This window comes from Schistocerca gregaria, chromosome 4, assembly GCF_023897955.1.
Source record: "Schistocerca gregaria isolate iqSchGreg1 chromosome 4, iqSchGreg1.2, whole genome shotgun sequence".
NCBI lineage: Eukaryota > Metazoa > Arthropoda > Insecta > Orthoptera > Acrididae > Schistocerca > Schistocerca gregaria.
In genome coordinates this window covers 746278720-746302443 of record NC_064923.1, presented here as the reverse complement: position 1 = coordinate 746302443, position 23724 = coordinate 746278720, and the positions used below count along the sequence as shown (strand labels likewise).

At 44.7% G+C, this 23724-nt stretch overlaps 1 protein-coding gene across 1 annotated transcript in view; it reads right to left on the bottom strand.

Moving 5' to 3' along the window:
* LOC126267899 (uncharacterized) overlaps positions 1-23724 on the bottom strand; it is a 182012-nt gene that overhangs the window by 124468 nt on the left and 33820 nt on the right. The window lies entirely within an intron of this gene.

The following is a 23724-nucleotide window of genomic DNA, read 5'->3' as shown; positions in this document are numbered from 1 at the left end:
AAACGGACGTAGCTGGTGAAATACTTAACTTTAATCCATTAATGAAGAACGTCTCTCTTTATGGTTCATGATTCACAATATCAATAGTACGGATACTGGCGCCTTGCTATGTCGTAGCAAATGACGTAGCTGAAGGCTATGCTAACTACCGTCTCGGCAAATGAGAGCGTAGAAGTCAGTGAACCATCGCTAGCAAAGTCGGTTGTACAACTGGGTCGAGTGCTAGGAAGTCTCTCTAGATCTGCCGTGTGGCGGCGCTCAGTCTGCAATCACTGATAGTGGCGACACGCGGGTCTGACGTATACTAACGGACCGCGGCCGATTTAAAGGCTACCACCTAGCAAGTGTGGTGTCTGGCGGTGACACCACAGCGGCAACAAACGAGGATTTGTAAAATACTCATACATGGAAATACTGATGGTTTTTAAAACTAGTTTGACTACTTTATATTACAGTTAAAATACTGTCACTCTTGAACGTAAATGATGCTGTGGTGAAATTTTGATGCATGGTGACTCACGAAAAAACTATCACGATGAAAGTGCGATGAAGAGTGATTAGGGCCCTGTAGAACAGCAGGTAGCGACCTGAAGTCAGCAAGATGGATGAATGAGGAAGGAGAAAATTGGCAGGTGGTGTGAGGAGAAGCGTTGTGCCTAAGGTTGGAATGAAGGTTATATCTCGGGACGGATTTAATCTTTGGGGAGTAGGGGTTGGTTGAAAATCCGGCGTGAGTGGATGGATAAGGCATGCAATTGCATGGAAGGTGGTGGTATATGGAGGCAATGATGCCGCAGGGTACCTGGATTGGTAATTGCTTTCCTGGCAGCAAACTAAACTCTCTCAATTATGTTAACACTTTCATTAGAATATTCCTCGGTGTGATTAGTTGTAGAAGCGTAATGTATTCTTTCTCAGTTTTCTATAAAATGGGTGCAAATTCTCTCGCACAGTCGCGTTCGTGTGTTCGTACACACACACACACACACACACATATATATATATATATATATATATATATATAATCTTCTTTATTTTTTTCTTCTTTATTGACCATAATGAGGATTACAGGCACGACACAAACAAGGTCGTGTATGCCCTGTCGGTACCAATCTTGTCCGGTGGCGGAGCCAGTACTTCACTGTGCGAATCACCATCCCACAGTGCTCAAAATTTCTTCCAAAAATGGCATTCTGTAATGGCCCAAACAAGTGAAATGACCACATCGGCTCGCTGCGACATGTCAGGTATGACAGCCATGGATGTCCTCCCCGACGCTGTCAAATCGTGGAGATCCGCTGAACGCCCTCTGATGACCTCGTCCTCCACTCCCAGCGACTAACTGTACTTCTGTCGAGAGCAGATGATACTCCAAGGACTTTGTACATGTGTTTGTGAATATTCCCCACAGCTTCTTTTTCTGCAGTGAGATATCCAATGACGCCACGTTGTTTGTAACGTACATCACCTACAGATACCATTTTCAAAATGTTCTGTAGCTACGCTATCTGTCGGAAGCGCCTTAGCACGCTCATTCAAGAGACTTCAAATAATACATACATAACTTTTCATATTCAAATCATTGTTTTAAGCTGAGAAAAAATGCGGCGCATTACTTTCTGGACAACCCTCGTATTATATACAGGGTGTTACAAAAAGGTACGGCCGAACTTTCAGGAAACATTCCTCGCACACAAATAAAGAAAAACTGTCATGTGAACATGTGTCCGGAAACGCTTAATTTCCATGTTAGAGCTCATTTTAGTTTCGTCAGTATGTACTGTACTTGTCATTTCATATGGGATACTCTACCTGTGCTGCAAGAAGATGTGCCTTTACAAGTACGACACAACATGTGGTTCATGCACTATGGAGCCCCTGCACATTTCAGTCGAAGTGTTCGTACGCTACTCAACAACAGATTCGGTGACCGATGAATTGGTAGAGGCGGACCAATTCCATGGCCTCCACGCTCTCCTGACATCAACCCTCTTGACTTTCATTTATGGGGGCATTTGAAAGCTCTTTACGCAACCCCGGTACCAAATGTAGATACTTTTCGTGCTCGTATTGTGGACGGCTGTGATACAATACGCCATTCTACAGGGCTGCATCAGCGCATCAGGGATTCCATGCGACGGAGCGTGGATGCATGAATCCTCGCTAACAGAGGATATTTTGAACATTTCCTGTAACAAAGTGCTTGAAGTCACGCTGGTACGTTCTGTTGATGTGCGTTTCCATTCCGTTATTTGAAGAGAAGTAATAAAATGAGCTCTAACATGGAAAGTAAGCGGTTCCGGACACATGTCCACATAACATATTTTCTTTCATTGTGTGTGAGGAATGTTTCCTGAAAGTTTGGCCGTACCTTTTTGTAACACCCTGTATATTAGCGTGTATGTGTGTGTGTGTGTCAACATGGCCCTGGTTAGCTAATTTTACCAATGCTCTCACCGTTAAAGGCCCAATGAAGTCCTTTTATTTCTCTTTATTTTCTTATTCACTTCTAAACACAACTTATCGCCGTGGTCAATTATGGGGACAGGAAGGAGAGAATCTATCCCTTGCAAGTTACGATTAACAGTAAATCCACTATCATCTGCATTATCTGTGATATCCCCCCCCCCCCCCCCCCCCCCACCCCCTGCAAGTAAGCAAAAAGTGTGAGCTGCTTGTGTAAGGAGAATGTGGTATTTACTGCTTTCCCGTGTGGAATAACTTCGGACCACAGTAAAACCCAGCTTCCACTGCTTCGTCTCCTCCTCTCCTCTGCGTTGACGAACCCAGCTTACACCAGTTCGTTTGTTTTGACCTAGACATCTACGGGATCTGCAACATAAATATTTTTCATCTGCTGAAAGAGCTTTATGACAGCGATGGGAATTCCGCTATTAAACGCAGAGGACGGAGCAGATAGGCGGAAATAGTACATGGAAGGCCTCTACAGTGGGTGGGGAGGGCTTGCCTGACGAAGTGGTATGAAAAGGCTTGGGAATTGCTACGGAAAACATAAGGGTTCCAGTATTAGAGTCCAATAGAGCCCTGGAAGACAAGCAATCGAGTAAGACAGGTTGGATAGATAACATTCCCCCGAAATTACTAAAATCAGGGGAGAGAGAGAGAGGGGAGAGGGGAGAGGGGGAGAGAGAGAGAGAGAGAGAGAGAGAGAGAGAGGGAGGGAGGGATGGAGAGAGAGAAATGGCAACCGAATGACTATTCAAATTAACGTGTATAATCTACGAGACTGGATACGTATCTTCAAGATTTCGCAAAGAAATATCATTTACATAATCCCGAGATAGGAAGGACATGTAAGTCGGACAACTGCCACAGAATCAGCTTAACGCCCCACTCACCCAAGTTCTTGAGCACGAGTAGAAGGACGTATAGGTCAAAGCAGAAAAATGGAGGATCTGTTAGACGACGATCAATTTGGCTTCAGGAATGGTAAACGAATATGACAGTTAGATTCGATGTTGCGCTTGATAATGAAAGCAAGACTTAAGAAAAATCTAAATCTGTTTTCGGAACGTGTCGACCTACAGAAAGCAGTCGATAATGTAAAATGGTGCAAGATGTTCTAAATTATGAGAAAAGCAGATGTAATGTACAAGAGAAGATGGGTAATAAACAATGTTTACAACAATTGAATAATGGGAATGGAACACCAAGAGCGAGGTGCTCAGATTAAAAAAGGATGTAAGACAGGAACGTAGTCTTTCGACCCTGCTGCTCACTCTGTATCTGAAAATGTTATGGTCGAAGTAGACGAAAGATTCAGGAGTGGAATCAAAATTCATAGTGAAAAGATGTCAATGACAGAATTGGCTTATGGTATTGCTATCCTCCGTCAAACTGAAGAAGAATAAAAGAACGTGTAGAGTGGAATGAACAGGGTAATGAATATAGAATATGGACTGAGATCAAACCGGAGGAAGAGGAAAGTAATGAGGAGTGTTGGAAGTGAGATTAGCCATAAAGTTAACATTGCAATTGGGGACCACGAAATAAATGAAATTAAGATATCTGATATCTTGGCTGGAAAATAATTTATGATGGTTGAACCAAAGTAGATACAAAAAGCAGACTAACATTGAAAAACAGAGCATTGCTGGTGAGTAGTTTTAGTTCTACTGTTAGTAGCAATCATGGGCCTGAATTTGAAGTAGAAAAGTCTGAGAAAGTACGTTTGGAACACACATTGTGTGGTAATGAGTCATAGACTGTGGAGAAACAGGAACAGAATAGAAACATGGGGTTTGATAGGTAGCGCTATAGAGGATGTTACAAATTATGTGGCTAATGAAAGTGAGGAGGTTCGCCGAAAAATCGACTAAGAAAGAAACATATGAAAGACACTACATCTACATACATACTCCACATATCACCGTACGGTGCATGGCGGCGGGCACATACCACTACTTGTCAATTCCTTTCCTGTTCCACTCGCAAAGAGAGCTAGAGAAAAACGACAATCTAGAAGCCTTCACACGAGCTCTAATACCTCGTCCTTTACCTTTATGTGTGTTGGTGGCGATAGAACCTTTCTGCGTCGGCCTCAAGTGATGGTTCTCTAAATTTCTGCAAGAGTGCCTTGCGAAAAGAGCATCTGATTCCCTTCCAAAACTCCCGTTTGAGTTGATGGCGCATCTCCGTAACATTTGCATGCTGACTGAATTTTTTGGTAACAAATCTAACAGCGAGCCTCCGAATTGCTTCGATATCTTCCTGTAATCCGGCCTGGTACAGATCCCGAAAACACTCGAGCAGTACTCAAGAACAGGTCGCGCTATCGTCCTATATGCCGTCATCTTTACAGGCGAACCACACTTCCCAAAAATTCTCTCAATAAACCGGTCGACATTTCGCGTTCCCTCACATACTGTTCCATTACGTATCGCTTTGAAACGTCAGCCCAGATATATAACCGACGTGACCGTGTCAAGCAGGACAGTGCTAATGCTGTTGTTGTTGTGGTCTTCAGTCCAGAGACTGGTTTGATGCAGCTCTCAATGCTACTCTATCCTGTGCTAGCTTCTTCATCTCCCAGTACTTACTGCAACCTACATCCTTCTGAATTTGTTTAGTGTATTCATCTCTTGGTCTCCCTCTTCGATTTTTACCCTCCACGCTGCCCTCCAATACTAAATTGGTGATCCCTTGATGCCTCAGAATATGTCCCGGCAACCGATCCCTTCTTCTACTCACGTTGTGCCACAAATTTCTCTTCTCCCCAATTCTACTCAATACCCCCTCATTAGTTATGTGATCTACCCATCTAATCTTTAGCATTCTTCTGTAGCACCACATTTCGAAAGCTTCTATTCTCTTTTTGTCTAAACTATTTATCGTCCACGCTCCACTTCCATACATGGCTACACTCCATACAAATACTTTCAGAAACGACTTCCTGACACTTAAATCTGTACTCGATGTTAACAAATTTCTCTTCTTCAGAAACGCTTTCCTTGCCATTGCGAGTCTTCATTTATATCCTCCCTACTTCGACTATCATCAGTTATTTTGCTCCCGAAATAGCAAAACTCATTTACTACTTGAAGCGTCTTATTTCCTAGTCTAATACCCTCAGCATCACCGTATGTAATTAGACTACATTCCATTATCCTCGTTTGGCTTTTGTCGATGTTCACCTTATATTCTCCTTTCAAGACGCTGTCCATTCCGTTCAGCTGCTCTTCCCAAGTCCTTTGCTGTCTCTGACAGAATTACAATGTCATCGGCGAACGTCTAAGTTTTAATTCCTTCTCCATGGATTTTAGTTCCTACTCCAAATTTTTCTTTTGTATCCTTTACTGCTTGCTCAATATACAGATTGAATAACATCGGGGATAGGCTACAACCCTGTCTCACTCCCTTCCAAACCACTGCTTCCCTTTCATGCCCCTCGACTCTTATAACTGCCATCTGATTTCTGTACAACTTGTCAATAGCCTTTCGCTTACTGTATTTTACCCCTGCCACCTAATGGGCCTACCTAATGCCCCTATCCTACTAATGCTGTATTCCACATTAAGTTCTATTTTTCTACATTTACAGCTAGCTGCCATTTATGTTGTCTAAGTTACCCTGATTTCTCCTACAGTCATCCAACGTTGACGCCCTTTACGCACACTATAGCTACATCAGCAAACAGATTGCTGCTCACGCTGCCTGCCAGATCATTTATGTATGTAGTAAACAATAGCGAACGTATCACACTTCCCTGGGGCACTGGTGACGAGACCTCTGTCTCTGATGAACACTCGCCCTCCAGAACAACATACTGGGTTCTAATGCTTAAGAAATTTTCGAACCATTAACAAATCTGGGAACATATTCCATGTGCTCGTACCTTCTTTACAATCTGCAGTAGGGAACAATCTCAAACGTTTTCCGGGAATATATTGCAACGCGACAACTAATCGTGGAGACATGTTGTGAACTGCTCCTTTAGGTGTGGTTGGTACGACTGGACCTGTTAGGAGGGCAGTTGTCGTTGCTTTTCTGGCCTACGTCTCCTGTAAGCTACCGTCTGCAGTAAATGGATTCTCAAGTTCGTATGGTCCACGAAATTACTGGCCCCTTAAACTTATTTCCGGGTATTAATAATTTCGAGTGGAAGGTTTTGAGCAACCAGTAAAAATTAGGATTCGACTGAGGTATTGACTTTGAGCTATTCTTTATGATGACGGAGTAAATAATTCGTTAAATATATGGCTTAAAAGATATTTATTCAGCATCAATGGCGTTTAAACTACTGGACTTATTTCTGTTGCAATGAACATGTACACAATTGGTCTCGCTAGTTAACATCGTTCAGTTCAGCCACGCAATTATCGAATGCGAGACTGGAGCGCAGACCCGGCTTCGACGTAATTTTCTAGAAACACACAATTACACCGAAAACCATGCTTATTGTATTAAATTGCTATTGGGCACGCAAAACAAGTTGAGCAAAGACGCTACAAATGACCCAGGTCAGGGTGGGAGAGAATTTCAGAAGTCTTTGTCAAGTCAAAGGACATTAAAATCAGATTCTTTGCTAAATGAACGCGCTTAAACCGTGTATATTCCATAATGCACAACAGTGCCAACAAATCAAATAGTTATGAGGGAGCACACGAAAAGTTATCACTTCACACGCGGCCAAATTTCAGTGGGCAAGAATAATCCAGAAAAATACGGAAACACGTGATTATTCTTTCGCTATTTACACTCGCGCAGCATCGAATGGTTATCATTCGTTTACAACACATTTTCAGTTAGAAACTACACAGAATCAATGTGGCGGTTGCTCCGACCTACCACGTGGCGCGAAAACAAGTCCACAAAGGAAACACATATAAAATAAATAAAAAATCCCCCAAAATATTACTGAAAATGAAAGAGCAGATTGAAACACATTTAATGATTGAATTTCCGTTAAGCGGAGAGCAATAATAATTACCGTGAGCTTAAGGCCCATGGTACTAGCGTGACCAAAGTCCAAATGTAAAGTTCAACTGAATTGTGAATAAACTGTGAAAATAAACTCCCTTATGTGGGTTTAGTGGTTATCTTGCATCTGATTTGAACAACTGGACTTCATTGCTGAACAGATTTCACACAATCTACTACCTTTGTTACTTGACCAAATCGAGAGCTGCGTCTCCACGTCTGTTTCAATGCCGGGCCCCAGGAGCAAGAGACGACCGGACACCTCGCCTAACCGAACTTCGTTTAAAGGTGGGGGGAAGAATCGCCAACCTAACAGAGCCGAACCGCGAGACTTCGCGAGCTCTTTGACCTGACTTGCCCACCATCTTTACTAAACTTGCTCACGTTTAGGGGGTTGGTACTATCCTACCATAGAACCACTCTACACCTTCGACCATAAATATAATAGACTGGCTTCAAAAAATGGTTCAAATGGCTCTGAGCACTATGGGACTCAACTGCTGTGGTCATTAGTCCCCTAGAACTTAGAATTACTTAAACCTAACTAACCTAAAGACATCACACACATCCATGACCGAGGCAGGATTCGAACCTGTGACCGTAGCAAATAGATTGGCCCTGACGTCATTTTCGTGGCTCCAACATCTCTGGGCTGAAGTCACGTGAATGTTGGCAAAACATGGTTGTTTCGTGTTGCGCTTATGGCTGTACTCAGCGTTTTGTCGGGGGAAATGGCATTACATTTCACGTGTAAGTGTTTCTATGATAGTGCAGATGCGTTTATTGAAGTCTGCTGATGTGACTTTTATATGCTTTTTACACGTGAAATAGAGTATCACGTAAATTAAAGTGTTGAAAGTGATGCCTGTAAACTCAGACTCATATTACATTTTGGAAAGTATCTGTGATAATTCGGTTGCAGAAGTAAGTATAATTGTTTCTTGTTCCTACTCAAAGGTTCCCTAAGGATGTAAACCGAAGGCAGCTTTGGATACAGGCCCTGAAACGGAAAAACTTTAAGCCATCTGCACATACGGGCCTTTGCTCGAATTACTTCGCGGAGAAGTCTTTTGATAGGTTAGTTATTATTTACAATGTATATTTATAATATATATTTACAGTGTCTGTCATTTTAAACCTAGGCTCCAAAATTATTTTCTGAAACTTCAAAGTCTCACCTTTCATCTAAAATATCATTTTTTTAACTGATAGTTTAAACTTTTGTAAAAATAGTGGGAAGTGCACCTTTGATGTGCACCTAAAATTGATACTCTAAAATGGACCTGCTCCTAAAGTCGACAATTTTGGCATCTATAGTTGACATAATTCCCATATCCAATTTTCTTTTATAAGTAACTAGATCTCAAAACGCGGCGAATCCAATGTTTAAAGTTTTGACACGAGCCCACTCTTACTGTTTAAAAGAATTTTAACGACATTTTACTTCACTCGATAGTTTATAGCAATTTCGCCCCGCTGCCCACCAGAGTGGCGTTCGGTGTATTTGTTAGATTTTATAAATGGTACTGTGAACAAATCCAGGTCAAATGTAGTTCTGGCATAATTTTTCGCAAATAAAAAAGTAATTTTTGTTGGAAGCGTTTGGCGGTCAATTGAGAAATGTGGGGAAAATACGATACAACCATAGGATGACAGACGGATGATTTGAAATCCCGCCACGTTTTGCCAACAGTCACGTGGTTTATGTTGGAGCCACACCAGACCTATAGCTTCTGCACAGCAAGGCTAGTCTTCTAGTATGAATGGTCGAAGCTCTACACATGCTCAGCTACAACCTTTGACAAAGCTTTCATTAACTATCTCAATCACACAAACCAGGTCGCATAAAGGAATGACAACTAGGAAACGTGGCACACATAAAATGAATGAATGAATAAACACTTGTTCCATTCTCTTCTGTATGTTACCAGAGTAATTACTTCTACTGAATAAAAAGCACTCGCAATAGTTATGATGTGACAGGATTTATTCAAGAAAATATGGAACAGGACAACAAGTTCCGTTTCAATAGGAATATATACTCCTGGAAATGGAAAAAAGAACACATTGACACCGGTGTGTCAGACCCACCATACTTGCTCCGGACACTGCGAGAGGGCTGTACAAGCAATGATCACACGCACGGCACAGCGGACACACCAGGAACCGCGGTGTTGGCCGTCGAATGGCGCTAGCTGCGCAGCATTTGTGCACCACTGCCGTCAGTGTCAGCCAGTTTGCCGTGGCATACGGAGCTCCATTGAAGTCTTTAACACTGGTAGCATGTCGCGACAGTGTCGACGTGAACCGTATGTGCAGTTAACGGACTTTGAGCGAGGGCGTATAGTGGGCATGCGGGAGGCCGGGTGGACGTACCGCCGAATTGCCCAACACGTGGGGCGTGAGGTCTTCACAGTACATCGATGTTGTCGCCAGTGTTCGGCGGAAGGTGCACGTGCCCGTCGACCTGGGACCGGACCGCAGCGACGCACGGATGCACGCCAAGACCGTAGGATCCTACGCAGTGCCGTAGGGGACCGCACCGCCACTTCCCAGCAAATTAGGGACACTGTTGCTCCTGCGGTATCGGCGAGGACCATTCGCAACCGTCTCCATGAAGCTGGGCTACGGTCCCGCACACCGTTAGGCCGTCTTCCGCTCACGCCCCAACATCGTGCAGCCCGCCTCCAGTGGTGTCGCGACAGGCGTGAATGGAGGGACGAATGGAGACGTGTTGTCTTCAGCGATGAGAGTCGCTTCTGCCTTGGTGCCAATGATGGTCGTATGCGTGTTTGGCGCCGTGCAGGTGAGCGCCACAATCAGGACTGCATACGACCGAGGCACACAGGGCCAACACCCGGCATCATGGTGTGGGGAGCGATCTCCTACACTGGCCGTACACCTCTGGTGATCGTCGAGGGGACACTGAATAGTGCACGGTACATCCAAACCGTCATCGAACTCATCGTTCTACCATTCCTAGACCGGCAAGGGAACTTGCTGTTCCAACAGAACAATGCACGTCCGCATGTATCCCGTGCCACCCAACGTGCTCTAGAAGGTGTAAGTCAACTACCCTGGCCAGCAAGATCTCCGTATCTGTCCCCCATTGAGCATGTTTGGGACTGGATGAAGCGTCGTCTCACGCGGTCTGCACGTCCAGCACGAACGCTGGTCCAACTGAGGCGCCAGGTGGAAATGGCATGGCAAGCCGTTCCACAGGACTACATTCAGCATCTCTACGATCGTCTCCATGGGAGAATAGCAGCCTGCATTGCTGCGAAAGGTGGATATACACTGTACTAGTGCCGACATTGTGCATGCTCTGTTGCCTGTGTCTATGTGCCTGTGGTTCTGTCAGTGTGATCATGAGATGTATCTGACCCCAGGAATGTGTCATTAAAGTTTCCCCTTCCTGGGACAATTAATTCACGGTGTTCTTATTTCAATTTCCAGGAGTGTAGAATCAGTCTCTTGCCGTCCATCCACATTTGCAGGATATCACATGAGAAAAGGGCAAGCTGAGTTTCGTACAAGGGGTGCTTTGAAAAACCGTGACGATTTGTGGACAGAACCTTTTCTGTCTCAAGTAAATTTATTAATTCGAGGTCAGAACATGTTCAAGAATTCTGGAGCAAACTGGTGTTAAGGGTATTGGTGTGTAGCTATGCGGGTGTGTTAAGAAATAATATATTAACTACCCTGCCACTAGAGGCAGTTTTAGAGGGTAAAAACTGTTGAAAAAGATAGAGATTGAAATATATCAAACGAGTATTGACTACGCACAGTGCAAGTGTTACTGTGTGATGAAGAGATTGACATAAGAAAGACATTCAGACGGGCTGCATCAAAGCATTCAGAAGACTGAAGACTAAAAAAAGGACTTTTCGATTGTGATACCTTCGTAGATGAAAATTATGTTTTTTCCGCTGTTTCCTAATTTTTGTCAAGTATCCTCATTGTACTCAACAATTTCGTCTTTACACATTCATAATCTTTAACCACGTTTTATCAGTTCTTCTGTTGCGCGACGTCTTCTGGAGTCCTTTGCACGTTCTCCTGCAGACGCGTGTCCTGAGGAGCTGCCCTCGTCAAACAGTAGAGGTCCAGATGATAGAAAGAGACACTGCCGAGTGTCGGTCTGGAGCGCGTCTGGAGACGCGGCCCCCTGGGCCCGCCCTGGCCTGACTGGGGCCATTACCGGCGCTGTTGCAGGAGGCCCTGGATGGGGAAGCACTCGGCTAAACGCCGTAATCGTCCCGGCCGGGGATTGGTACAGGCAGGGACATTACACGCCGGTCGATAGCCGTGCCGGCCTGGGCTGACACGGCCCGCGGCTTCTTCTACCGGCGCGCAGAGCGGGTAGCGGGCGAGCAGGCGGCGCGGAGCGCGGCGAGCGGGTAGCGGGCACCAATTTGCCGCGAGTGCACGAGAACGGCTGGCGAACGGCTCCGGAGCGGCTGCGAAACTGCCGCCGTCCTCGCCTCCGCTTAAACTGTATGCGCCGGCTCCGACGTTTCCCTCCCGGGATCTCCCTACTGATCACTACCACGTTATCTGCGACAGAGCCGTAATTGGCTAAATACCACGAAGATATCTCTCGACGTCAGACGAAAGGACATAACGTGGACATATGAAGAAAGATTGTGAGAAATGCGCAAGGTAAGAAAAAATTGAAAAAGTTATTAAATTGATATACCAGATTAAAATCAACGGACAACGTACAGTGACAGAATGTCTGCTGTAACGACTCAAGTGTCAAGGAATCCAAATGTGGGAGCTGATGGGATACAAGAGTATAGAAACTTGAGGGACCTCAGCGGATGAGATCATCAGACCTTAGCTTTCTCCCTCCCTCCCCCTACCCTCCCCCCCCCACTCCCCCCCTCTCTCTCTCTCTCTCTCTCTCTCTCTCTCTCTCTCTCTCTCTCTCTCTCTCTCTCTCTCTCTCTCTCTCTCGCTCTCGCTCTCTCTCTCTCTCTCCTCCGACTCTCAAGCTAAGCGCATGAAGGCCAGAAGCTATAAAAACATATAAGCTCAAGTTCCACGGCAATAGTAGCATGAGAAGGGAATTAAGACTACGTTGGATAATTGTGCACTGTACGTCGTAACGACGCAGATCTCACCTCCTACAATTTCAAGATGGTACCACTCAGGTAAACATTATGCTATATACGAGGTCATTTTGCAAAATGGGAACATACTAGAGGAAACTATCGCTGAGAAGGTAAGAAGGAAGAAATATCATATCGACAACTGGTCATAAATGCGCCTCAAGGGAGGTCGTCGAAAGTAGAGATGAAAGATGTTTGACAGTGTAGGTTTCAACGACTGAAAGCAGAAAAGAGAACACAACAGGCAAGCCGGAATATTCTATCTGTATTACTGTTTTAGCTCCACGCTTACGAAGGCTGTGACCTGGAGCAGATTTACCCTTCCTTCCGCCAAAGGTACATCTTCCAGCAGTGGAGGCAGAGTGACCTGCAGGCAATGGAGATACGCAGTGCATGTGAGGCGTTGTGAAGGATCACAGACCCGTAAAGAGGTAACCACCCATCCCCCAACCATACGCTGAAGCTGAACCACAGCTAACGATTCACTGCCATCACGTGATGGGGACTCTGTGTACCCCACAGTTCGGTGTTGCGAAGATTGACGATAACTGTCCCTTATAAAAGTAACCTCATCTGTCAATAGGATACATGACAGAAATCCCAGCAAAGTTGTGGCCTGTGTGACGAACCAACGACAAACCTATCGCTACAGAGGCAGGTCTATACGTAATACGCACTGTGTGATGCTCATCATGGCAGCTGTTGTGGACAATTTTCCACAAGGCCAAATGCCTTACTGGGAAACCTGCCTGCTGCTTATCAATTATATTTTATTTACACCTTAAAGGGGGTGTGCACTAACTCATCAAAAGCACTGGGACTCAAATGAATGGACATTAACGCGGGGTTCCCTCACCCTTCACCTTTATGACGTCTTGAACTATGCAGGGCACACTATCAATTAGGTGATTGCATTACCGTAGAGGAATGGCAACCCATTGAACCGCAGTTGCTCAAGCCAGTGCAGATAGTGATGCCGGACGCTTGGATCTAATTTAAAGTTGACTTTGTAACTTGTCCCAAAGGTATTGCACCGGAGTCAGGTCGAGACCTGGTGAGACTAGTCTATTTCAGGAATCTTATCGTCCACAGACCATTGTTGCACATATGCTGGATTATGACAAGGTGGATTGTTCTGCTGATACAATCACCGTCTCCGAACTGTTTCTCTATTATAAGCAGTAATCCGTCTTGTAACGCGTGGTTATATTCTTAAGCATTTAGGCTTTCCTTGAGAGCAATAAGAGGGCCACATTCTTACCACAAAACACCCCCATACTGTAACACAACATCCTTTGTACTTCAATATTGTCTCTATACATGGCAGCATCTAACATTCTTCACGCGTTAGTAAATCCCAAGCCCTTCTTTTGGATTTCCACAAGATATAACGTGATTCATAATTCAAAATTATTCTTCGTTTCCGATTTAGTGTCCAGACATGAGAGCTGGATTCTCAGGATGGGGCAGGATAAAGTTACGATTGTGTACAGCGCCGTAATCAGTTATTCTCGGTTCCACAACAAATACGTACACTTTATTTAAAGAAATTAAAATTTTTAAATAACCTCTTAAAAAAGACAAAATTGAGTGTATGACGGCTGAAGACCTTATCGCAGGAAAAAAATTCCACAATTTTAGGGCCGAAGGGCACCAACAATATCCTCAAACAACAAACGGCTGAAGGCCTGAATTCAAAATCAGGAAAACAATTCCATATAACACTCATCTCAACAAATACCTTGCTTTTCAAACAAATTTGCTTTAAAAAGCTTACTGTAACACGGCTGAAGGCCTTGTTATGAAAAGGTGAAATTATTGCTCGGCTGAAGGCCACACCAACAATAATAAGAAAATTACAAATATCCTTAAAACAAACATCATATTCTAAGAACTCAGGAGAAGCACGTCTCAGCAAGTGTTCCAAGGGTCGCCCTGGGAAGGTAACTCAAACATAAGGTAAGGTGAGACAGGCAGCCCAGAGCTGTACTCACATAACAGGATGGCAATTCAAACTAGAGGCAGCTTCAGCGCCGCCCGCCCGACTAACCAATCCGCCTAACGTCCGATCACCAGTACAACGATGGAATATTTTTAGGCAAGGGCGAAGAGAAAGACAGCACTACTTCTTCAGAAAAGACCCAGTGCCGAAGGAAACACTAGAACCAAGGTAGACCTTCCAAAAAAAATGCACAGTACAATATAAGAGGCTGTCGAACTACACGCCGTGTCGGACAGCATCAACACGACGAGGAAGGGTACACTGCTAGAAAAGTACGCTAACCTCCAGGGCAGGTAACTGGAGCGTTAGCGACCACAAGGCAGAAAATATCGCTGGTTGCACTTCACTAATAAGAATATTACTAAATTCAATGATGAATAACCAATAGAGAAAGACGGCTGCAATATTTCACCACCTCGAAACACTTCACTCGTCGCCACCAGGCTCAGCGGCCCTGGGAGCAACAACCCGCCGGCCAAAGACGAGATCTCAGAATAGTCGACGATGCATTAGCAGTTACCTGTTCACTCAATTTAAAGGTCCAGGGTTCGGTGTGAAACAAGGTCGTCGCTCTCGCAGCTGCCCCTCCTCGATCCGGCAGCGGCAGCATGCCGCCAGCGGCCCCGGCTTGCCCTGGCGCTACACGGACCTGCTCGCTGCTGCGCCCCAAACCGACCTGATGTCCCTTTCGCCACCACCCCTCACCAAATCCAGTACGCAGACAGCATTAACAAAGCTGCTCATTCAAAACCACAAGATAGACACGGATCCGGGAAAACAACTCCACCAACAACTCACAGTACTAAAACCAGTCACTGTGAAACAACACGGACGAACTATAAGTCGGCACAAACACAGAGAAGACAGAAGCGATCGTAAGACCCAATGCACGTCGTCCACTGCGACGACCGACCGAACGACCAACCAACGCCCGTCCCCACTCAAGTGAGGCACGGAAAAGATCCCAGCATAAATCGTCAACTTACTGGCATGAGGTCACTTCGACGGGCGGACACACACACACACACACACACACACACACACACACACACAGAGAGAGAGAGGTTAAAGTTGCACTGCTCGAATATCATGGTCCATTTAACTAAAAATCATGACGTGGTCGTGCACTCTCGCAACCACATCCTTCCATCGGACAGTGCATGTGTGTCGTCAGCGGTCGGGCGAGTACTGACTTTCCGGACCTCACTGCTGCTCCGTCCCAACTCCACTCGTTCGACACAGACGACGTGTAAATACTAGAGGCCGCTCCACAGTACATGCTATCGATAAGCGCTCACGGAGAGACAAATCGAGCAAACGAAGTGGCGCCAGTGAACACACTAAGGAAACGTGACGCCACTATCGCTACTACCAGATGTCAAGCTATGAACGGCATCAACGAAAGCCGCACACGGCTCAGTAGGTATCACTGGTTAAACCACTTCCAGTACCGCTTACCGTTGACTATCGGAATGAGTGGTTTATAAGGAGCTGCTCCATCATTGTACCCCTTTCCTTGTAACTCTCTGCTGACAGTCACGGTGGTAAATAGACTGCTGGTAAGACTTTGGAACTCAGGAGTAATTCCTTTCACTGATTTCATGCGATTTTAGCGCACACCTTCTGCAGACCTCGACATTCCCTGTCTGTAATTACTTAAGATCTGCACGGTCTTCGTTCGGTTGTGGTTGTTCCTTAATGGATGCACTTCACCATCACATCGCCAACAATCGACTAGGGAGCTTTAGAAGGATTGAAATGTCGCTGATGGACTTGTTACTCAAGTGATAACCAATGACTGGTCCACGTTCGAAGTCACCGAGGAACCATAACCAAATCATTCTGCTCTTACGGTTTCTCCACCGACAACAAAACCTCCCCACGTCCTTTTCCACTGGCGGGTTTACCTCTCATGACATCTAGATGTCAATTTCACATTACATACGGGTGTTTGCATACTTTTGATCCCATAATATCTGCCTCTGCGTCTACTTATTGACGGAAATGTACTCTATATGTCACTGACATCTGTAATGTGTATCAGTCAATGAACTGACACATGTATTTCCTTTAGTGTTCGTTCGGTCAGAATGTTAGCTGATACGGGTTTCAGGGTCAGCTGAAGGACGGGAGTATACTGTAATAATGTTCTGTGACCCAGTGTCGTGGGGTCTGGTAGTTCATACATGTTGCTTTCTCGTTAAAAATTTGAAGTTAAATGTCCATGATACGTAAATCAGGATGCAATGTTTGTTAATTTGGATCATGGAAATAATGTTCAACCAACGAATTCAAAGTTTAAAATCATTCACAGATTATTCAATCCGTGCGTAAACTAAATGGCAGATTGGTGAAAACGTACGTGATGCAGCTGCTCAGGTCTAAAATGACTTGAGCCCTCCTATAGTAGTTCAAAATCCACTACATATTTTAAATAAGTCTGGTAACACTGGCAGTTTATTTCCAGTGCAGGTGTTTTCATTCCAGAAATATTGTATGTTCAGGGAAGACGATCTAACAGTCGATGAAATTATTCCAATATCATCAGCTGCGAAAATATTTGAAGTCCAATTTACAGTGGAATTATTCTAAGTGGAGACTAGGTCCACTCATCAAAAACACAAGTCCATCCGATCCCTAAAGAAACTATTCTGTGCTCGCAGAAGTAAAAGTATTCAGTTTCAACACTGTACTACCACAAAAATTATTTAAATTTCTCGCAACTCCCATAGTAATATTTTCTAAATGTTAGAATCGTGCAGCCAGAACCAACGCATATAGAGATATAGACCGGTCTCTGCTAGTTAGTTGCCCTGACTGTCCAAAGCGAAGGTGGTGGCGCCCTTTTTACGAGTGCAGTACCACTAACTCGGGAATTCAAATAAATTTATGTCATTCAGCGGGTAAGTGGTGTCACTAGTCTAAAATACATCTTTTTAGACATATGAGTACATGCAATCTTAAAACTAAATGTCTCAGTACCAGCGTGCTGAAGTGCTGATTAAAATTACATACAAAAACAAATTTCGTGTTTTAGTATTTCATCTAAAACCTTAATTACAGTAACTGCACGTTACGGATGACAAGAACTGTATTCAATTCTTGTTAGCTGTGTCTCGAACGTTTGCAATATATGCATATGGCACATCAGCTTTGTTGTTATCCAAATTTATGTACCTCCAATGGAATTTCAATTATATGTTAAACTATGAAAAAATTGTAATGATGTAGTTAAAATCTGTAATTAAACATAAAAAACTTACAATCTAATTGTTGGTTATGGCGTGTGACTACATTTACCAACAGATACTGGCATTATGTTCCTGTATTTGTGTTGTGTCATTTATACTCAATTTAATTAAACATCTGATTCAATCATATATCACTGGCTAATTATGCATGTAAATAAATATATTGTAAGGCACTGACTATATTTGGTCATAAATGGGCAGAGTAGGAAGCAGATTTCCGTAGCACCAAAAAAATGGTTCAAATGGCTCTGAGCACTATGGGACTTAACATCTATGGTCATCAGTCCCCTAGAACTTAGAACTACTTAAACCTAACGACATCACACAACACCCAGCCATCACGAGGCAGAGAAAATCCCTGACCCCGCCGGGAATCGATACCGGGAACCCGGGCGTGGGAAGCGAGAACGCTACCACACGACCACGAGATGCGGGCGCCGTAGCACCACCTGCAGGAAATAGAGGATGTTATGTCTTACAAAATACAACACAACTGTCGCAATGTTGTGAGGCAAACCAGACTGGTGAGGTATGGAAACAGTTGACATAGTAGTACCTGAGCAGATGAAAGCCAAATCCTTTCCAGCTGGAAGCTGTGGAAGCATTTAGCATACGTGCTGCAGGGTACAGCAAAAGCACAACCAAATGCAGCACGAAAGCGTATAGATACCTAGTCATTTTATCCTGGATCCGCTAGTATTTGTAATGTAGCTGTACAACCATTGGGCTGCGAGACTGGCAGCACCATCAGTAATGGTATTCATGGACTGCAGTTGGACTCTGTGAAGGGGCAGTCCGCCCTGAAACAACGGGAACTGGAGCAGCCAACACATTGGGTCAGCACAGCCCCGAGAAGCAGTTTTCCCGTCATCAACACAGGACAGTGGGTCACTGCCTGTACGCCTTCTGCCTGCCACCTCCTGGACAGTGCTGGTGGGTGCGATCCACACCACAACGCTCGCGGCTGTAGCTAGGAGGCCTCTAGGACTGAAGTCACTGAGAGAGGATGTCTCGCGATGCGCCACCAGACGGCCGATGTTGCACTCTCTCAGCGTTGCTGGATGACAACACAGTGGAGGCCATTGGATACCTCAGCTACGATGATATGCTGGTTTGTGATGCTGGTTTGTGGGGATCAACATCGTGACCATCAGCGCCCGTACAATTTCAGATCTTCCCATTCCCAGCCTCGGTATTTCCCGAATGATGATGAGACGATGACAACAGAAACACCCAGTCCCCGGGAGGAGGAATTCCCCGAGAAGGCCGGGAATAGTACCTGGGACACCGTGATCTAGAGGCAGCAACGCTAGGCAGTAGACCATGAGCTGCGGACTGCCTCAGCTATGGCACTGCTTCCTGAAACAAACTGCAGTGGGAAGCTATAAGAAAGCAATTTGGAGAGTGCAATGTAAATAGCGCGTCTTGAAGGGTGCTTTCATATAGTACACTCACCCTTAAATTGTTCTTAAAGATACTGGGAAAATTCGTTAGAGATTCCTTTTTGGCTCGACAATCAATTAAATATCTGATTTGCTCTGTCAGTCTACGGACGGTTGTCGGAAACAGTCTGAAAAGCAAGTGAGTGTGTTTCTGGGTTGGTTTGTCTGACGGATAATTAAGAAAACATTAGATACGTTGGGCCATTTCCGAGTTAACAAGTAATTAAGTTAGTCAATCAAGCCAATGTGCACACCAGTTCAAGTGGCCCGCCAGAGACAAGCATCTGACTGTTCCGAAACTTCCTGGCAGATTAAAACTGTGTGCCGGACCGAGACTCGAACTCGGGACCTTCGCCTTTCGCGGGCAAGTGCTCTACCGACTAAGCACGATTCACGCCCCGTCCTCACAGCTTTAATTCCGCCAGTACCTCGTCTCCTCCCTTCCAAATTTCCTAGAAGGCAGTCAGTAGAGCATTTGCCCACGAAAGGCGAAGGTGCCGAGTTCGAGTCTCGGTCGGGCACACAGTTTTAATCTGCCAGGAAGCTTCATATCAGCGCACACTCCGCTGTAGAGTGAAAATTCCATTCTATTGGATTGTTTCATTTCCTAAAACCGAAAAAGGGAACGGTACAAAATTAGGACTTACGATGGTGGTAAGGATCGAACCTGAGCCAAAGGCTGAGCAGTACCATACGGTGTCATCTACGCTATGAGAACAACTGACACTGATTGGATCTGGTGGGCCACTTGAATTTGTGAGTGCAATGGCCTGATTGACTAACTTTAATGCTAGTTAACTCGGGAGAGGAGCAACGTCTTTTTTTGTCAACAGCTGTGTCTCAGCACAACCTACCCTGCAACACCCCTACAAGCTTTTCATAGTGTTTCTGGTTACCCTGTACATCAGCTGAATCACCTCACTCTGCTCTCCAAGTTGGTGTATTGCATTCTGCTGTACGTTCAGTGGTACACACGCCACATGTAAATATGTGTACAAAGCTGACTGCCCTTTGAGAGTAATACAACCGCTCTCATGACGTCACGTCCAGACAGGAGCGAGTCTTGGCAGGAACACGTATGCCGGCCGGCCACTGCCACCCTGCCCTCCTATGCCCCCTCAGCCTTCCGTCAAAGCTGCACGCAGCCAAACAGCCGCGGTGTGAAGCGCCCATTACCTGAGGAGCTTAAGCAGAACAAACCACCTAAGCCCTCTTTTCTGCTTTTCGTGTGAAAAGGAGGATAACTATTCCTACAATCAGTTAGAATCCAATACAGTTTTATGCCTCTGATCATATCGCTATGATCTAATGGAATACTTCCAGTGCTACTTTTTCAGCTGGCATTAAAAAAGTACGTTGAGCTGTGCGTCTGGACGTCACTTACATGTATCGTTCCATACTTTAGCTTAATGTCTTCTACCATCGAATGTAATTTATGTGTATCATTTTTGATGAAAATGCAAAAGCGAAGCTCCTCCTCCGGTCGTCATCGATTGGTAGCTGTCCACCAATCAGCGTTCGGCTTCTGGTCGGCAAGTTTTCCTCCTGGTGTGCGTGGAAGTGGACTGACAGTTGCTCTACAGCTGTTTGACGACATGGACATCCACGAATAGCTTCTTTCCCTCCATTTGCCCTTACGTCATGACTACCCAATCATATCAGAGGGCCAATTAAACGTTTTACAACAGTGACGTCAGACATCGATAGTCTGTAATAAATAGAAGCACCTATCCCCATGCAAAACGAGTCGTGCCCTGAGGAAGTCCGTTGCAATTCGGCCGAAACTTCGGTTTTAGTTTATTGTTGTTGTTAGTTTTTAGCAATGCGCGGCATATACCCAGAAGAATTTTAATCACTATGACACCGGCCGCGGAAGCCTACGTTCTTATATTGTCAACCGGTTTGATATGAATTTCCTTAGGCAATATAAGCTCTACATTAGAAAAACCGTAGATTTTGTAAATTAACAATAAGGAAAACGGTAATTAAAGTCACACGATTGTCACATCATCACCAAACTTCACTTCGTGCTGTAGAACCAACTTTCTGCACCGACACAGAAGTCTTTGTTACAATACTCTCACCAAAAGGCACGTTTAACAGTGACACACAAATGTCATCATGGGAAATGAAACTTGTGTGGAGAATGATATAAGAATGTTTGAATGCAGAATTGACGTTGAATATGAAAAGGTGGGTTTGGTCAGATATTCATATTTTTCTCTTCCACTTTAATTTGACCACTTCATTTACATCCCACACCTGCGCTTTAAGGTTGGTTTGGGCTGTTTGGGGGAAGAGACCAAACTGCGAAGTCATGGGTCTCATCTGATTAGGGATGGACGGGGAAGGAGGTCGATCGTGCCCTTTCAAAGGAACCATCCCGGCATTTGCCTGGAGCGATTTAGGGAAATCACGGGAAACCTAAATCAGGATAACCGGACGCGGAATTGAGCCGTCATCCTCCCGAATGCGAGTGCGCTTTAAGGACAGAATAGCTGAGCAACGCTACCAGGTCAATGGAAAAAGTTTGTCCTTCATAAAGTGTAATGATTTAACTAGAGGAAAATATGTCACTAAGGTACAATATTGAAATCTGTGTGTTTTTCATCCTATTATATCGATAGTTTGTTTCTTCGTGTTACCGAAGTTCGCGGTTACATCTGTAATTTGCGATCACCTGGTAAGATGCGGAATTTTGTACGCGAATTGTTCATACCACTATTTTTACAATGAACGATATATGTTGTAACCTCATTTTCGTGCTGTTGTGAGCATTGTAGGTCACACACTTCCCTTCTGTTTCACTCATGGATGTCGCTTACAGTTATTAATACGCTTAATGCTAATAAGAAAACATTAAAATCTTATGTATAGAACTTTTTCTGAAAAACCGTACACTGTGCCTCGCTGAAGGACCCTGGCATATCCTGTGAGAGAACTGATGGCAGTACAGGCAATAAAGCTCTGCCAAAATACGTTCTAAGGCAGTAAGAAACAACTGGCAACGAAGAAATTATCCGAATCAGACGGAAAATAGCAATTGCGATTTATATCTACAGAGAGACTAATGATTACAATCTCAGAAAAAATTGGATGACTTATTGAAGAAAAAGAGCTTCACAAACCCAGCTAATCAATAACGCGTTTGTCCACCTCTGGCTCATACGTAACCTGTTACTCGGCTTGGCGTTCATTGATGAGTATGTCTTACTGAGGGATATCGTGCCAAATTCTGCCAAATGGTAGCGTTACATTATGAAAATCCCAAGCTGATTTGAGGACCCCGCCCATAATGCTTCAAATGTTCTCAGTTGGAGAGATCCGGCGATCTTGTTGGCGAAGGTAAGGTTTGTCAAGCACCAAGACAATCAGTAGAAACTCTCACCGTGTACTGGTGCCGAAATGTAAGCCCAGGATGGCTTGCCACGGAGGGCGACAGAACTCGGAGTAGAATAAGGTCGACGTACCGCTTTGCTGTAAAGGTACTGAGGATGACAACCAAAGGGGTCATACTATGAAAAGGAATGGCACTCCAGACAACTACTCCTTGTTGTCGGGCCGTATGGCGAGAGCCCGTCAGCTTGGTATCCCACCACTGACTGGGGTATCTCCAGACACGTCTTCGTTGGTCATGGGGGCTGAGTTCAAAGCGGGACTCATCACTAGAGACTATTCAACTCCAGTCAACGATCTTCCAGGGCGAAGACATATCTAGAGACGCCCCAGCCAGTGATGAGCAACAACCTGACTGTCGCCCGATGCACTGCTAGAGAATCCGGAGTAACGGGTTTCGAAAAAGACGATCGTGTGAAACCCAGCTCACGCTATTCTTCCACGAGACTCAGAGGGCCATAGACAACGGAGTCCCAGGTAGATGCCGTGTTTCTTGACTTCCGCAAGGTGTCTGATACAGTTCCCCACAGTCGTTTAATGAACAAAGTAGAAGCATATGGACTATCAGACCAGTTGTGTGATTGGATTGAAGAGTTTCTAGATAACAGAACGCAGCATCTCATTCGCATTGGAGAGGAGTCTTCGGAAGTAAGAGTGATTTTAGGTGTGCCGCAGGGGAGTATCATAGGCCGTTGCTATTCACAATATACATAAATGTGGTTAGCACTGGAAGTTCGCTGATGCTTTTTTCGGATGATGCTGTGACATATCGAGAGGTTGCAACCATGGAAAATTGTACTGATATGCAGGAGGATCTGCAACGAATTGACGCATGGTGCATGGAATGGCAGTTGAATCGCAATTTAGAGAAGTGTAATGTGCTGCGAATAAAAATAAAGAAAGATCCTGCTACAATATAGCAGGTAGCAACTGGAAGCAGTTAATTCCATAAATTATTTGGGAGTAGGCATTGGGAGTGATTTAAATGGAATGATTGTTCAAATGGCTCTGAGCACTGGGGGACTTAACATCTGAGGTCATCAGTCCCCTAGAACTTAGAACTACTTAAACCTAACTAA